The 13,168-nt window shown below is 39.0% G+C and overlaps 1 protein-coding gene across 7 annotated transcripts in view; it reads left to right on the plus strand.

The window, feature by feature from the left end:
- TULP4 (TUB like protein 4) overlaps positions 1–13,168 on the plus strand; it is a 157,805-nt gene that overhangs the window by 100,224 nt on the left and 44,413 nt on the right. The window lies entirely within an intron of this gene.

The raw sequence follows: 13,168 nt of genomic DNA on the forward strand, positions 1-13,168 counted from the left end.
TTTGAGAATTGCTAGTGGAGTACAGTAGTGCTAATAATATGCATTTCTACAGCTGCATCTAATAATTTTAGAGTGCTCTGTAAAGAATAATGAATTAATTATTGCAACACTGCTCTTTAAAGCCAGGGAGTCTAACTGCCTCTTTTTGAATCTAGGGAGATTCGAGTCTTAGCAATAAATAATTTACTCAAGATCAAGAGGAAAAGACAAGCAGCAGAAGTAGGAGAGAAACTAACATCTAATAGCTCTCAGTCTTATGTTTTAAATATGAGGCTACCCCATTTGTATGATTCTTGGTTGTAGTTCGCTGCTGTATTTGGAAATATCACTTGAGTGCTTAATTTGGGGTGACTGACTGCCTTTTAATTCAAATTAGCCAATATGTTTGTACTTTCTAAACTGGATGCTCCGTAAGTGCTTATTCCAGAAAACAAACACTTGTTCAGCGTCCAGATAAGCACATGTGAACATAGTGGCCAGTTCCAGCTGCGTGAAAATCACTTGCTTGATTTAGGAGATTCTGTTGTTGACAAACTCACTGAAATAGAAACCAAAACCAGCCACAGGTTTGATGTTAATCTCCACAGTTCTCCAAACTATGGGGTTTGAATGTTAACTGATGATGAATCCTTGTGCTGTTCTCCAGAGTTGGTGAAGAGAAGAGATCTTCTAATATGTATTTAGATGTATTTGTCTCTGGAGACACAAAGAAATATAATTCACTGAGATTCTTAGGAGAGACTATGCTCTGTTCATACTGAAAATTGAAATTTCGGGGAAAAAAGACTTTGCATTTATTACACACAAATAAGCTCATACAGAAATGGATACACTTACTAACTTATCTCCTTATCTAATTTCTCTCCTGATTTGTCTGTGCAAATGAGAAAAGAATGTTCTAGTATAGTGTAGCTTCAGCATCTTCCCTATTGCCTAATATAATCGATTTCTCTGTACAGAGAGTGAAAGGTAAATGTGAAAATTTAAATTTGTATTATTATTTTTGTCACCCCTCTGGTACCATGAAAATTGCTACTGAAAGTATTTCTGGAAAACTACACCCCATAGCACCTTGACCTCTGACACAATTAACTTGGAGAGCTAAATTTCCAAGGGAAATGTGCTGTTCAGTATTATTTTTCTATTGTCTTCTTAAAAATGCACTCAATATAGACTGTTCTTTCACCTCACTCTGCAGTTCTCTCAACTTTCTCCCTCAGTCATCTGCAGCGTGCATCCTCCTTTTTGCTTCCAGTCTCATTTTCTGTCTTTTCTCCCATCTGTCTGACACCAGTAGTCTGTCACTGACTGCTGTAGCTGCTCTCTGGCAGTTCTGCAAGAAGAGAATTTCCTACAACTATCTTTCTGGTGGAGGAGAAGAATGGTTGGAGCTATAGTATTGCTAACCATCTTCTTGTTTTGACATAAAGGTGAGTTAGCAATACTTTCATGTCAAATATGGCAAATAGAGAGTCAAACTCTTAACCGTGTCTGTGATGATGGTAGAGCGTATGTGCCCTCTGGATTTTTGTCCTTCCTGTGCTCTGATACAGGCTTGTGCGTGAGGCCTCCAAGGTAGTGGTTGATGCCACCTGTGGTTGAAACTCCGTAGTTAATACTTTCCAAAGTCTTTCTGAGTCCCAAAGTCTTTTCTCCTTGTGTGTTGGGGACAAACTTACTATGAGTCAGAGGAGACTTGGTACAATGTGGTTGACTGCAACGCTTTCTTTCTCACCATCCTGTGTCAACAGATGATCTTGTGAAGGTCACTGGCAGATTTTTGCTGTAGTTCACACCTAGGTCTTGAGTCTGGACATTGAGCTTGGGATTCTTTAGCTAGTTCTAAACAAAGGCCTTTTGATTGTAATTCTGCATGTTAATTGAAGAGGACTAGAATTTAATTTTGTCATTTTCATTGTATTTCTGCAGTCCTGCCAGAGTGGAGGGCTTTAGCGGTTTCCTATTCCTGTATACTCTATCTCCAGAGCACGCTTCTGGCCAAAGCACACAGCCCCATTATACCAATGGACTCTTGAGGATAATGAGCAAATACACACAATATGAAAACTTCACAGGGCTGGGTCCTCCATATCTTGAGCAGAGTGACGTTTGTGTTACACTTGGATGGGTGGGATCACTCAGGAATGTGACCTCCCTTTCTGTTTTTTTTTGAATTGATTTTTCAAGGGCTACAGGAGGCTACAGAGCGTACTTCCTCAGGGTGATGTAGAGTGGAAACTCAGAGACTTACCAGGATTCTCTTTGACCAAGATATGTCAGACAATGAGTACACGTGAACTTCCTTCTGTTTGCTTTGAAAATAAATGTACAAGCAGTTAACTAATGTGATTCGCATCCCACCTGGCACAATATTAACTGTTCTTTATGGTCCCACTACAATACAAAGTACATTAGTCCTAAGAATGTGTGAATAAAGGCCCCTAGGTTGAACCTGTTATGTGTCTAATTGTGTAGAATACTGATCTTGGTGGAAGAGAAAACAAGCACAGCATTAGGAAAAGATACTGTGTGCACTGTAAGGTCTTATGAGAAATCGGAAGAAAAACTATGAGACCAATTGCAGATAAAATGGTTTTGTCTGAAAATGCAGGGTGCAGGAGGTCTGTGTTTTTTGTTTTAATCTTCTGTAGCTTGCAGTAGCTGTGCAGGAAGGCAGTTTCTAGGCTGTTAGTCACTCCTGCTCCCGGCGCTCGCCGTCCCTACTCCCATGGCAACCACAGAAACTTCAGCTTTTCTTCCCTGGCAGGCACAGAGCAGAGGCAGGTCGCAGCGCCTTCCTTCTGCCGGGAGCACCCCATGCTTCAGGGCAGAGCCCTGCACCCAGAGAGGAGCTCACGTGAAGGAGGGGAGCCTGGACCTCTCTGGGTCCGGCAGTGCAGTCCACAAGGACTCCCCCCAGCTGAGGCAGATCTGTTTCCCCAAGGTGATTCCCACCTTGACTCCACAACCGAACTCGCCTTTGCCTGGTCTGTCCGGCCTGATAGGGGCTGGGCTGAGGCAGCCCCAGCAAGGTGAATGCAGATTGCTGCTGACCTTCACGAGGCATCAATTTTCATAGTCATAAGCTCGTAATATGACATTTAGTCATGTCAGTATCTTCCCCAAGTCATCACAGCATTAGCAAATCTCAGGCCTGGAGGTAATAGCTAATTAACAAGGAGCACTGTCAAATGGCTACTGTGGCACCAGGCTTTTCATGAGTTTGCCTGTCTGGTTCTATGGTTTTGGTGTGGTTTTAGTCCCTGGGAGGAATAACTAATAAATCCACGGCTATTTGAGTACAGTTTGCTTTTGGATCCCCCCATTTTTATCCACAGTCCATGACTTGCAGTTGCTACAGCCTTTTCAGCAAAAGAGTTACTCTAAACCACCCCTACACTGAAAGTAGGAATAGTAGCCTTACCTAGCTTCCAGAACATGGCTTAAAAATAAGGAATTTTTAAGTGCTTGAAAATGTTGCATCTATTTGTGCCAAGATGTCATCCTCCCACCTGTGCTTTCTTCTGCCTGATGCTCTGGAATGAGGAATTTGTGTTTCCATTCCCCCTATCATTTTGATTTTAATCAGGTGCTGTAGCTCACATCTGATTCAGGCAGTCACTGCTATTGCAGGAGTCACACGGATCAAGTATAACTATGCTCAGACATCTAGCTGTGTGGAAAAAACATCTCGAAGACAGCCTTCTAATGAGTTGACAGAATGATGAAAGAGGCAAACAGGCGACTGGGGCGGTATAGGAAGGGGAAATATGTATCTTAATCATTATGAGTATTGGAAGGTTTGGAAGGACAAAAGGAAAAAAAATTACAGATGGTAAAATTTGAAAGTATAAGCAATGATTTTGGTCTTTATTAGAATGTTCCTTGTCCCTACCAAGAATCTTTGTAGGTTCAGATAAAGGAGCCTATAAAATGCCAGGAAATACCTCTATTTTTGTTGCTTAACACGTAGAAATACATCTTTTCCCTCATCAATTTTGGGTGCAGTGACTATCAAGTGACCCTACATATGTATTTACAATAAGTAGAGCTGCCCAAAACTGTAGTGTAAGGTACAGTTGTTGAGGAAAAACTGAAAGACTTATTTTCATTGATGGGTGAATTACATAAATTATTGGGAAAAAATGGCTAGAGGCTTTTTATAGCATTGAAGAAGTGTCATTAATTAACTATGTGGTTTGTTCAAGCCACAAGGACTTCAGAAAATGGTTAAATCATATAAGAATTTTAACATTGCATGCTCCATAATTGAGAAGTACCATTAAAATGCAAAAAGAGGACAGATAAAAGAAACTTCTTTTAAGATAAATCTGTTTGTTATATAAAACACATAGATAAGCAAAACCCAACACAATTGTCTTGATATTTTGGACTATTTTTAGAAGCATTTCAGGTCTTTGTGGCAGATTTGATATTAAAATTATTTCTTCTTGCTTACACTAAGTGTTCTATGAATGTTTACTATCCTATTGTACCCTTTTATAGACAAAATATATGATTTTTTTTTTTAATATAGTTAGAATATTTGAATGTTTTTTTCATAGGCTGTAGTGGTCTTTAAGGCCAGGCTGGATGGGGCTTTGGGCAACCTGGTCTAGTGGGAGGTGTCCCTGCCCATGGCAGGGGGGGTGGAATTAGATGGTCGTTAAGGTCCCTTCCAACCCAAACCATTCTGTGATTCTGTGATTCTTGATTTATATATTTATACATACTGCAAGCCAGTAACACTGGTTTTGTTCTTTGCTTGGTGACTTGATTTTTACAATGCCACGTAATAGTGACAGACAGTTTTTATGTGAAAAAAGTAATGTGAATTTTAAGTGCTATTTAGCCTTTCTTTCTCCCATCTCTTTTTATTATATTGTTTTAAAGCTTCATTATGCAGCTATTTCTGAAATAATAGATTTCTTTTCTGGTGTCTATATATAGTTTCATTAACATTGTCTTTTCTCGCTTTTCTGTCTCAAGTAGCTGTTCGTGCATCATTCTGCTGAGAATACGGCTTACAAAAAGAAGGAAGCAAAAGAGTTAAATAGCTTGGTGCTCTGTGTCTCTTTTCAGTTGTGCTCTCCTTTTCTCACTAGCAATAAGCGGCTTTACTGCAGATTTTAGTACTCAGCTGAGGACTTTATAGGCTTTGCCTTGCGTTTTGGGGAGGACAGAAAGTAAATATGCTCTCTCTGGAGCTTCTAGGGTTCATTTGCGGCTCCAGGAGCCATAGCATCTCTCTGTGGGTTTATTCCAGACAAGGTTTTCTTCTGCCAGAAACCCTGGCCAATAATGCACAATTATTGAACAGATAGTTGAAGGAGCAGAGCAACAAGGTGATGCTTCAATGTGTTTTGTTCTTCCCACTAGCTTCATCTGTGCCTTGCCTAATATTTCCCTTGATGCTCCTCAACCTGTCTATAGTGGCAAGGCACTGAGAGAGCTGGCGAGATGGAGCTATTTGTTCTCGTCACGAGGGCTGTAAGATAGGGCTGTTTACGTGCTGACGGCATCCTGGCTCATGGTTTCGCATTGCTGCTGCAATGTTTCATGTCAACATTGTATCAGATGAGTCTTGCAAAGAATTTTTTTCCCTTAATGACTCTGTCTGAAAAGAAGAATACGAATGTTTTAATGTTTCACTCCTCGTTGCAGTCTCCTGTAGACAGGATAAAGGGATTTAATGTTTGTTGCTGCAAAAAGCAAATGGCAGAAAGGATTTCTGCATCCTCTTGGATGCACAATGTACAAGGATGTTCAGATCACCTTCAACACTCTATCTCCTAACTCTTTACCTTGATCTGGCATGACACTTGGATAGGTCACAATATTCTTATTTTAGCTGGCAAGAATCTAAGGTTTATTAAGCTCTGTGCACGTCTTTCCTCTGTCAGAAAGAAAGAAAGGATGTTAATGGAAATGACAAACCCGAGATGGAGAAAGAGCTGAAGACTCATTGTGCCGTTCAGTTATTGTGTCCACTTAGCATTTTTATACCCAGTATTGTTTCACATTTTTGGACCGTCAGTATATGAATCAGCAAAATAAAGGTGAGTGCAAATAGACACACTGCCAGTCTTTCTGTGGGAAATGTCAGGAAGACAGGAATAGTTTGCTTCTCTGCTCACCTTGCTAGTACTTGTATAGAAGGATTTGCTCATGTAGCCTGAAGTCTTCAGCTCTTTGGGACAAGGAACACTCACTTGTAACTGTGTTTCTGAACAGCATTGTGTTATGCTTCAGCTCTGGGGCAAACGGTAGGCGCAAGGATTTGCGGTCTACCTGTGCAAAGTGGCAGCAAATGCTTATGCTGGTTTTTAGGTAGTTCAGGCAAAAATGGCACCTGCTGCAGAAATCACCTTTCTTCCTGAAAAGTCATTTATAAATCATTTATAAAGTCATTTATATAAAGTCATTTATAAAGTCATTTATAAAAAGTCAGAATTCTATTTTCCTTTAATTTGTTTGGTCACATTTTGAGTTGGTCAGGAAACAGCATGTGAGTAGAAGTTTTTCTTTCTTACACAGGAAAAATGTTCTAAACTGTGAATATTTAGAGCATTTATCAGAAACAGTCTGTGTTATTCCGTTTCCAAAGCCATTTGACTGAGAACGCTTTGGCCCCAGGACTCATTTGGTTCATCCAGAGCTTTGTGATGATTATAGTTCAAAAGAAATGCAGCTGCTGGCATGGTTAGTTTAAACCTTGTTAACAATGCAACTTGATCTGTGAATTTTTGGGGATGTTAGTAACAAGACAGGGAGCCAACATGGGTCCTGAATTTGGGTATGATTTTCATGCCTGTGCATAGTCTGAATCATGCATGGGGAGAAATGATTATAGTGATTGAATATGGAAGAGGACGTTTGTGGATTTCCGCAGTAGGTCTTGTCTGGGAAAGCAAGGCCAATTCATGTAGTAAACGGAAGTCGAAAGGTGGTATTTTTGGTAAGCGATACCATATGGTCTTTCCTCAGATTTGTCAACAAGAGGTAGTGCACCAATGGAAAGTGGAAACAGCATCTCTTTATTCCCAAAACCCTTTTCCATCAGGGTGTCATCCTGTGTGGTGGATTCAACTTGTGCTCTTTGCTCTTTGTCCAGGAGCCAGTTTCTTGTTGGTATTCTGATGTTCAGGGATTGTGGACAGCTGCATCAGCTGGAAAGGGGTTAATCCTTCCCTGCTTTCCTTGCTTTTGGGAGGAAAGTCATTCTTCTTCAGTGCCTCATTTTGGTAACAGTTTATTACTCAACGTATCTCCCTGTTGACTCCCTTATACTTGACCTCACCCTTTCTACATATTTCCTGCCCGTGCTGTGTTACCCCTCTCTGCCAACACCCAAGACCTAGAAAGAGAATGCAGTTGGGGCACTTGCTTCCATCAGCATATAGCTTGACCCTGGAGCTTCTTGATTCTGTATTATGAAAGTCAAAACAGCAAGGACATTGTTTCTAAAATACTTTGTGTTGCATTTTCACTGGTCCAGAGTGCAATCCTTGTTGCTAAGTAATATCATTTTCAATTAGGAAAAAAAAAATCCCAGCAAAAACTCTGACTTCTAAAACTCCGAAGGTGATTTTAACTTCAGCAGACAACATATCTTTCAGGAAATAGCTAAACCCTGGCTTGGGAACAGTACAGGAGACTGCCAAGTGTATGTGAGCGCTCTGGGTGTCAGTTGACTCATTTGCCTGATTGAGTGGTTGTTGGTAAAACTAATTACATTTTCCCACCTACCAGTACCAAATAGTTCTTTTTGTTGCTATGTATAATTTGATATATGTGAAGAATACATTCTTCATATGTATGTGTGCATTTTCCTGGCAGAGTTTAGTGAGAGTACAGAAAACCACGTTGCTTGAAGAGCGTTCCAACACACTTCTGGTGTGGGTCCAGGCCTGGAGTTCTGTCCTTGTTAAAAGCTACAGAAGATGTTCTGGAGAAGATGTTCCAGCTGCTGGTTTTAGTTCATTTTGCATGCTGCTTTAAATGCAATTTGAAACATAACACAGGTTAAAAAAATAAAACAGTGACTCTTTTCAATGCCTAGAGTAAAATGAGGCATGTTGTAAATTAAGTAAACATTATATAGAAGGTTTGCTCTTTTCACTGAAAAATCTGTTATAGGATACTTTCTAAAAAATGTCTCGAGTGAAGAAAGAATATAGAAGTGTGTGTGCCAGTAAATATACAAGTCAGAATCAGTGTGGGTATAATTACAGGGGCATATAATAATCATTTCTGTAATTTGCCAGATTGCCTCAAATAACATTATCTTCACCTGCACAATTGCTTCCATCCTCACATGTCCAGAGCAGTTGTATAATTTGAGATCCTGCTTTGAGAAAATACTGGTGTTTCTGACTTCTGAAACAAAGTGTGAAGCTGTATCTCATTTACAGTCATTCAACTATGTTACACTATTTTAGAGAGAAATAAAGCCAGTGTGGTTTGAATCCCCAGGTTTTAGAGTTTCAATCTGTATTAAACAGATTTGTCACCAGAATCTCCAGTGTATTTACTTTGTCTTCTCATTTGAGGGCTCTATAATAGTTATCTAAACCCTATGGAATTTGTAAGGGAGAGAAAGAACAAGCCTGAAAGTAGGTAACTAAACCAGCACTGTTTCTGAAAGTTTTAACAGTCTCAAATGGGAATTTCAGTGCTCTGTATATATGCAGTTAGCTGGATGATCTCATGGTGTATTGTCCATGAGCAGCCTGGCAACTCCTCATTTCTAAAGGAAACAGAAAATTCTTGTCATTTTTTTCGACAAAAAGTCAGTCAAAAAGAAAAAAAAAAGCTAGTGCTTTTTGCCACCCGAGTTTTTTGTGTGAATTGTGGTGATGTCTCTTTTAGTGTCAGTTCAAGAAATCATTTTACAGCAGTTCAATTTTTAATGGAAATAAAAAGTATTCAGCAGAAAAGCAGCTGTCTCCCTCTGTTTGGTTCTCTCTTTCCCTCTGCATTGTGAGGTAAAAAGAATAAAGGCAGAGATACCACACTAAGAAAAAAAAATGTTTTTCACATTTTTATGTATCCTAAGAGGCTGCTAATGCATTGTCTCATGCTTTCTGATGGAGAAAAAATAAACAAGAAGAGCACAAAAAATGCAAAATGCTAATACTGCAACTAAACGGACTGCAAAATGTCTTAACCCAACCTTTGCAAGACTGGCAGGCTTTTTTGTTTGGCTAGTACTAGGGAACAGAAATATTTAAAGGCAATCGTTTTCCACATATCTCCCATACTACTAAGCATATCTACATAAATAGAAGTTTGATCCATCATTTTGTATATTAATCAGTTTGTAATTCAGTTAATCTTGAATCGGTGAAATAGATTTATCTCTATTAGTATGATGGCATTGTGGTGATGACTGTAAAGCTTGTTCCTAGCATGAATGTGAATGTTTGGCCAGATGGCTAAATTAAGGGAAACAGAACTAATTCAGCTTTCTTGAACTGCTCAGCATCTTCTGGCACTGCAAACGCACACAGTTGACTTTATTAGCATTTTTGCAGAACCTAATTTCTGAAGTTCAGTGCTGACTTTCTCCTGAGGGTGTAGGGGGAGGAGGCTAAAGGAAACGCATAAAGGCAGGTCTAAAATTTGAAAGAGGAATGGCAGTGAGACAAACATCAGGCAAGGTGGCTGCAAATTCAGAGGTACACAGGATAAACAGTTAGTGGCAGCATTGGTGCTACCTGGTACAATGGTAGCAAGGTTTCAGCAGATGTGGGGCTAGACAGAAAAAGAACCAGAAAGGCAGAAAGTAAAACAAAATGCTGAAAAAGCAAGGTTTGCAAAATGTGTGGTAAAAGAGGAATCCTTCAAAGTTTGGAAATGCAACTGTGGACAATGTTTGAAGCCATTAAGTCAGAGCAGGTAAAAAACCATGAGAGAAATTGGAGGCCTTCAACTAGAGTTTGTGGAAAAAAATGTGTAGAAAATGTTCTTAAAACGCAAGTTTAGACCAAATATTGGTAAGAACAGTAGCACTGTGAGATCATCCACAATTTCCTTAGTCACAAGATGCTGGTGAGATTTGTGCCCTGGACTACTATTTCACTGTTAAGAAACTCCTAACAGTCTGATGAAATTAAAAAGGGGTCCTGGGACAGGTTATTTTGAAATTCATCAAGTCCCTCTATCCAACTGGTACATGCAAATACAAGTTGTCAATGCAACTTGCACTGGATTCTAAATTAAACTTATAGTTGGGACCTGTCTGTCTCTTAGTCTTAGTGGGATCTCACTTGAATTAGTACCTGCAGTCAGAGACCCTAAGAGCATATCAGAATGGATAAGGAGTACAAAACTGTTGCAGTACTGTTACATTAGTCAATGCTGTGGTCTTGCTTGAAATATTGTGTGCAGGGTAAGTCACTGTCTTCTAAAAGGAAAATGGAGAAAATTGAAAGCAGAACTAGAAGACTCAGGAGTTGAGAACTGCAAAGCATCTTTTGCTTACTCCTTTCCAAACCAGGTCTCTTGACTAGTGCCCTCAGATGGAGACCAGCAAGGAAGTGCTGTGTCTCTGTAAAAATTTTGATTTTAAAATAACCAAATAATACTAGGATATATTCATTTTCAATTTTGTTTTAATTAGCTGAGTCTGTGAAGTTGTTTTGCTTCCCTCAGTTGTCAAATGTACATTCTTAAAAAGTTAAAGGGATTCTTTTAAAAATCCTGGTCCATCATTAAGTATAGCAGATGTTCCTTTTCTGGTCCTGTAGCATCATAGTACTGGACTCTCTTTCAAAAAGAGCTATCCTGACTTCGGCATGAACTTTAAACAAAGACTCGGTCATTGCCCTGATACTTTAGTAGAAGGCACGTGTTCCAAAAATGTATTGACCAGATTTCCTGGGAGTTTTGTTTGACTAGCAACATTTGAAACCTTCAGTGTTGATATATATGTCATGAATGCAACATCTTATTTTGTCAATATCCTTCTGCAGCACTATTGACTATTCAGTTTGTACAACCCAAATGTTAGATCGGAAGTAATTCTGTCTTTTAACTCTTTATATCAAGTCATCAAAAACATTATTTCTGGTATTGGATTATCCTCAGTTACTATGAAAGTCAAAGTGACTAGTTCTGGAAAGCTTCTTTGACAATGAGGACAGGCTATGATGTAGCAATGAACAGTGGCTAGATTTTCTGCAGGTAGAACTCAACACAGCTTCATTTACTTAATTAATTTGTGATGTTTTATAGACTTTTCTCATCTACTGTGTATGATCAGATGTGGAAAGATGGTGGGATCTTCCGCATTCCTACTGTAGTGGTTTATTAAAATTAACATAAAGCTTGAGCATTCTTACTGTTGATGAGTCCATTTTATGGACATTAAACCAAATTAAATAACAACAAAATAATTTTCATGCCAAAATAACATCATCTTTAGTAAATTCTAGTTGAATTATGAAGTAGTGGGCCTCCTGAGCTGGACCTTCAGTGCACTAGATCTTTGGTTACTCTGTTATAGCTCCATAAATTTCAGTGCTGCCAAACCATTTATACTAACACTGTATCTGATCCAGATGCATTACAGCATCACAACAGATCTTATGGGAATAGCAGCAGTTCAGCACAACAGATACATGCATACCAAAGTCACGGAACAGGTTCGAGTTGCTCTTCTTGAACTGAATTATTTAGCTTCTTGGCTGTTCTAATATGCAGCTCTTCATAAAAAAATAACTTCAGAGTGGAATAACCCAACTTTCGATTACCACGCCTTTTAGGAATTGGTGCATTTTTGGCTGCAAATTGAAGACTTTGAAATCTTGGGAATTAAAGGGTATTGCCGTCTTGAATGATAATTCCATGGATAATAGTTTCAAAACTGATGAAACCCCTCTTTATTTACCAAAACTAGCTTATGAAACTCATCACAAGTTACCTCAGAGGCTAAGAGGTCAGCAGATTCCAGAGAAGGTTGTTTTTCAGATAGACAGATTTTTTATAATAAATAGAAATCAACACAGGCGTGGGTTTCATGAGGAACCCAGACACCTGTGTTTGAGGACTTAACCCAACTTTCAGCTCTCAGTGTGCTTAGAAAATGTCGAATGAATTATCATAGTGCTGTCTATCAGTTTTCCCTTCAAAGCATACAGCGTCAGGGCACCATTGGAGACTGCTCTAGAAATGGTACCTCTTTTGTTTCCTGCATTCATATGACCTTTAATCAGCTACAGCTTCACTACAGTACAGGACTCATTATGTCTGATATGTTTTGCAAGGAAATAACTGTATTTGTGTTGTCTAACTGAGTCACACTTTAAATGTATATGTGATTTAAGGTGTTTTATTATCAGATTTTGTATTATTCATCAAATGCAATTCTGCAAGCGGTAATACATGTAATAACAGTTGAAATAATGAACAGTGTGAAAGGAAGGGAGATGAAACAAATAGAAGAACAGAACAAAGGGCCAAAGGACCACTTCATAATAAGTACTTGGAATTTTTTTTAATCACTATTATTATTGTTTAGTTTGTGTATTTGAGAGTTAACAAACCAGTATGACTTGTTCATTACCTTTTTCCATCATTCCCTCAGACTTCATAGATCTGCAAATACCTGAAGAATATGAATGTAGGCAGCTAAAATACGGCCATTTAATTTTTCCATTGGATCTTTCAAGTATACCCTGTGGCTTGACCTTTTCTTCTGAAGGTCAAGAGAGCTTTATTCATCTGACATAACGTAGCTTGAGTATGGCATTTATAGCCTGGGTAATGTTATGGATGATAACACCATTAGACATTTATACAGCTTCAGCAGGAGTTCAGCCAGCAGGGCTATCAGCCTGATAAATGCTTTCCTCAAAAAGGTTGTATTGCTACAATAACCTGAAAACTTAAAGCTGCTCCTTGAAACCTATAGCTTGGCTAAAGAGATAAGGAGTACCCTCTGACATTTCTAAGTTGCTAAAGAGCTATCTTAGGTCCCAGTGCAAGAATTAAGATGCCCGCATGCAGCTGTTCTGATCTGAGTTAGAAATTAATGTAGAAGTTCATAATTTTAAATGAATTGGGGGCAGTGCTACTCAAAAGAATTAGCTTTAGACTGAGATTAGACTAAACTTTGGGTAAAGAGTCCCAACATTTTATTCCTACCCAATTAGAAAGTGTTTCT

The sequence above is a fragment of the Anser brachyrhynchus genome (genome assembly GCF_964034855.1).
Source record: "Anser brachyrhynchus genome assembly, chromosome: 3".
NCBI classification, from domain to species: Eukaryota; Metazoa; Chordata; class Aves; order Anseriformes; family Anatidae; genus Anser; species Anser brachyrhynchus.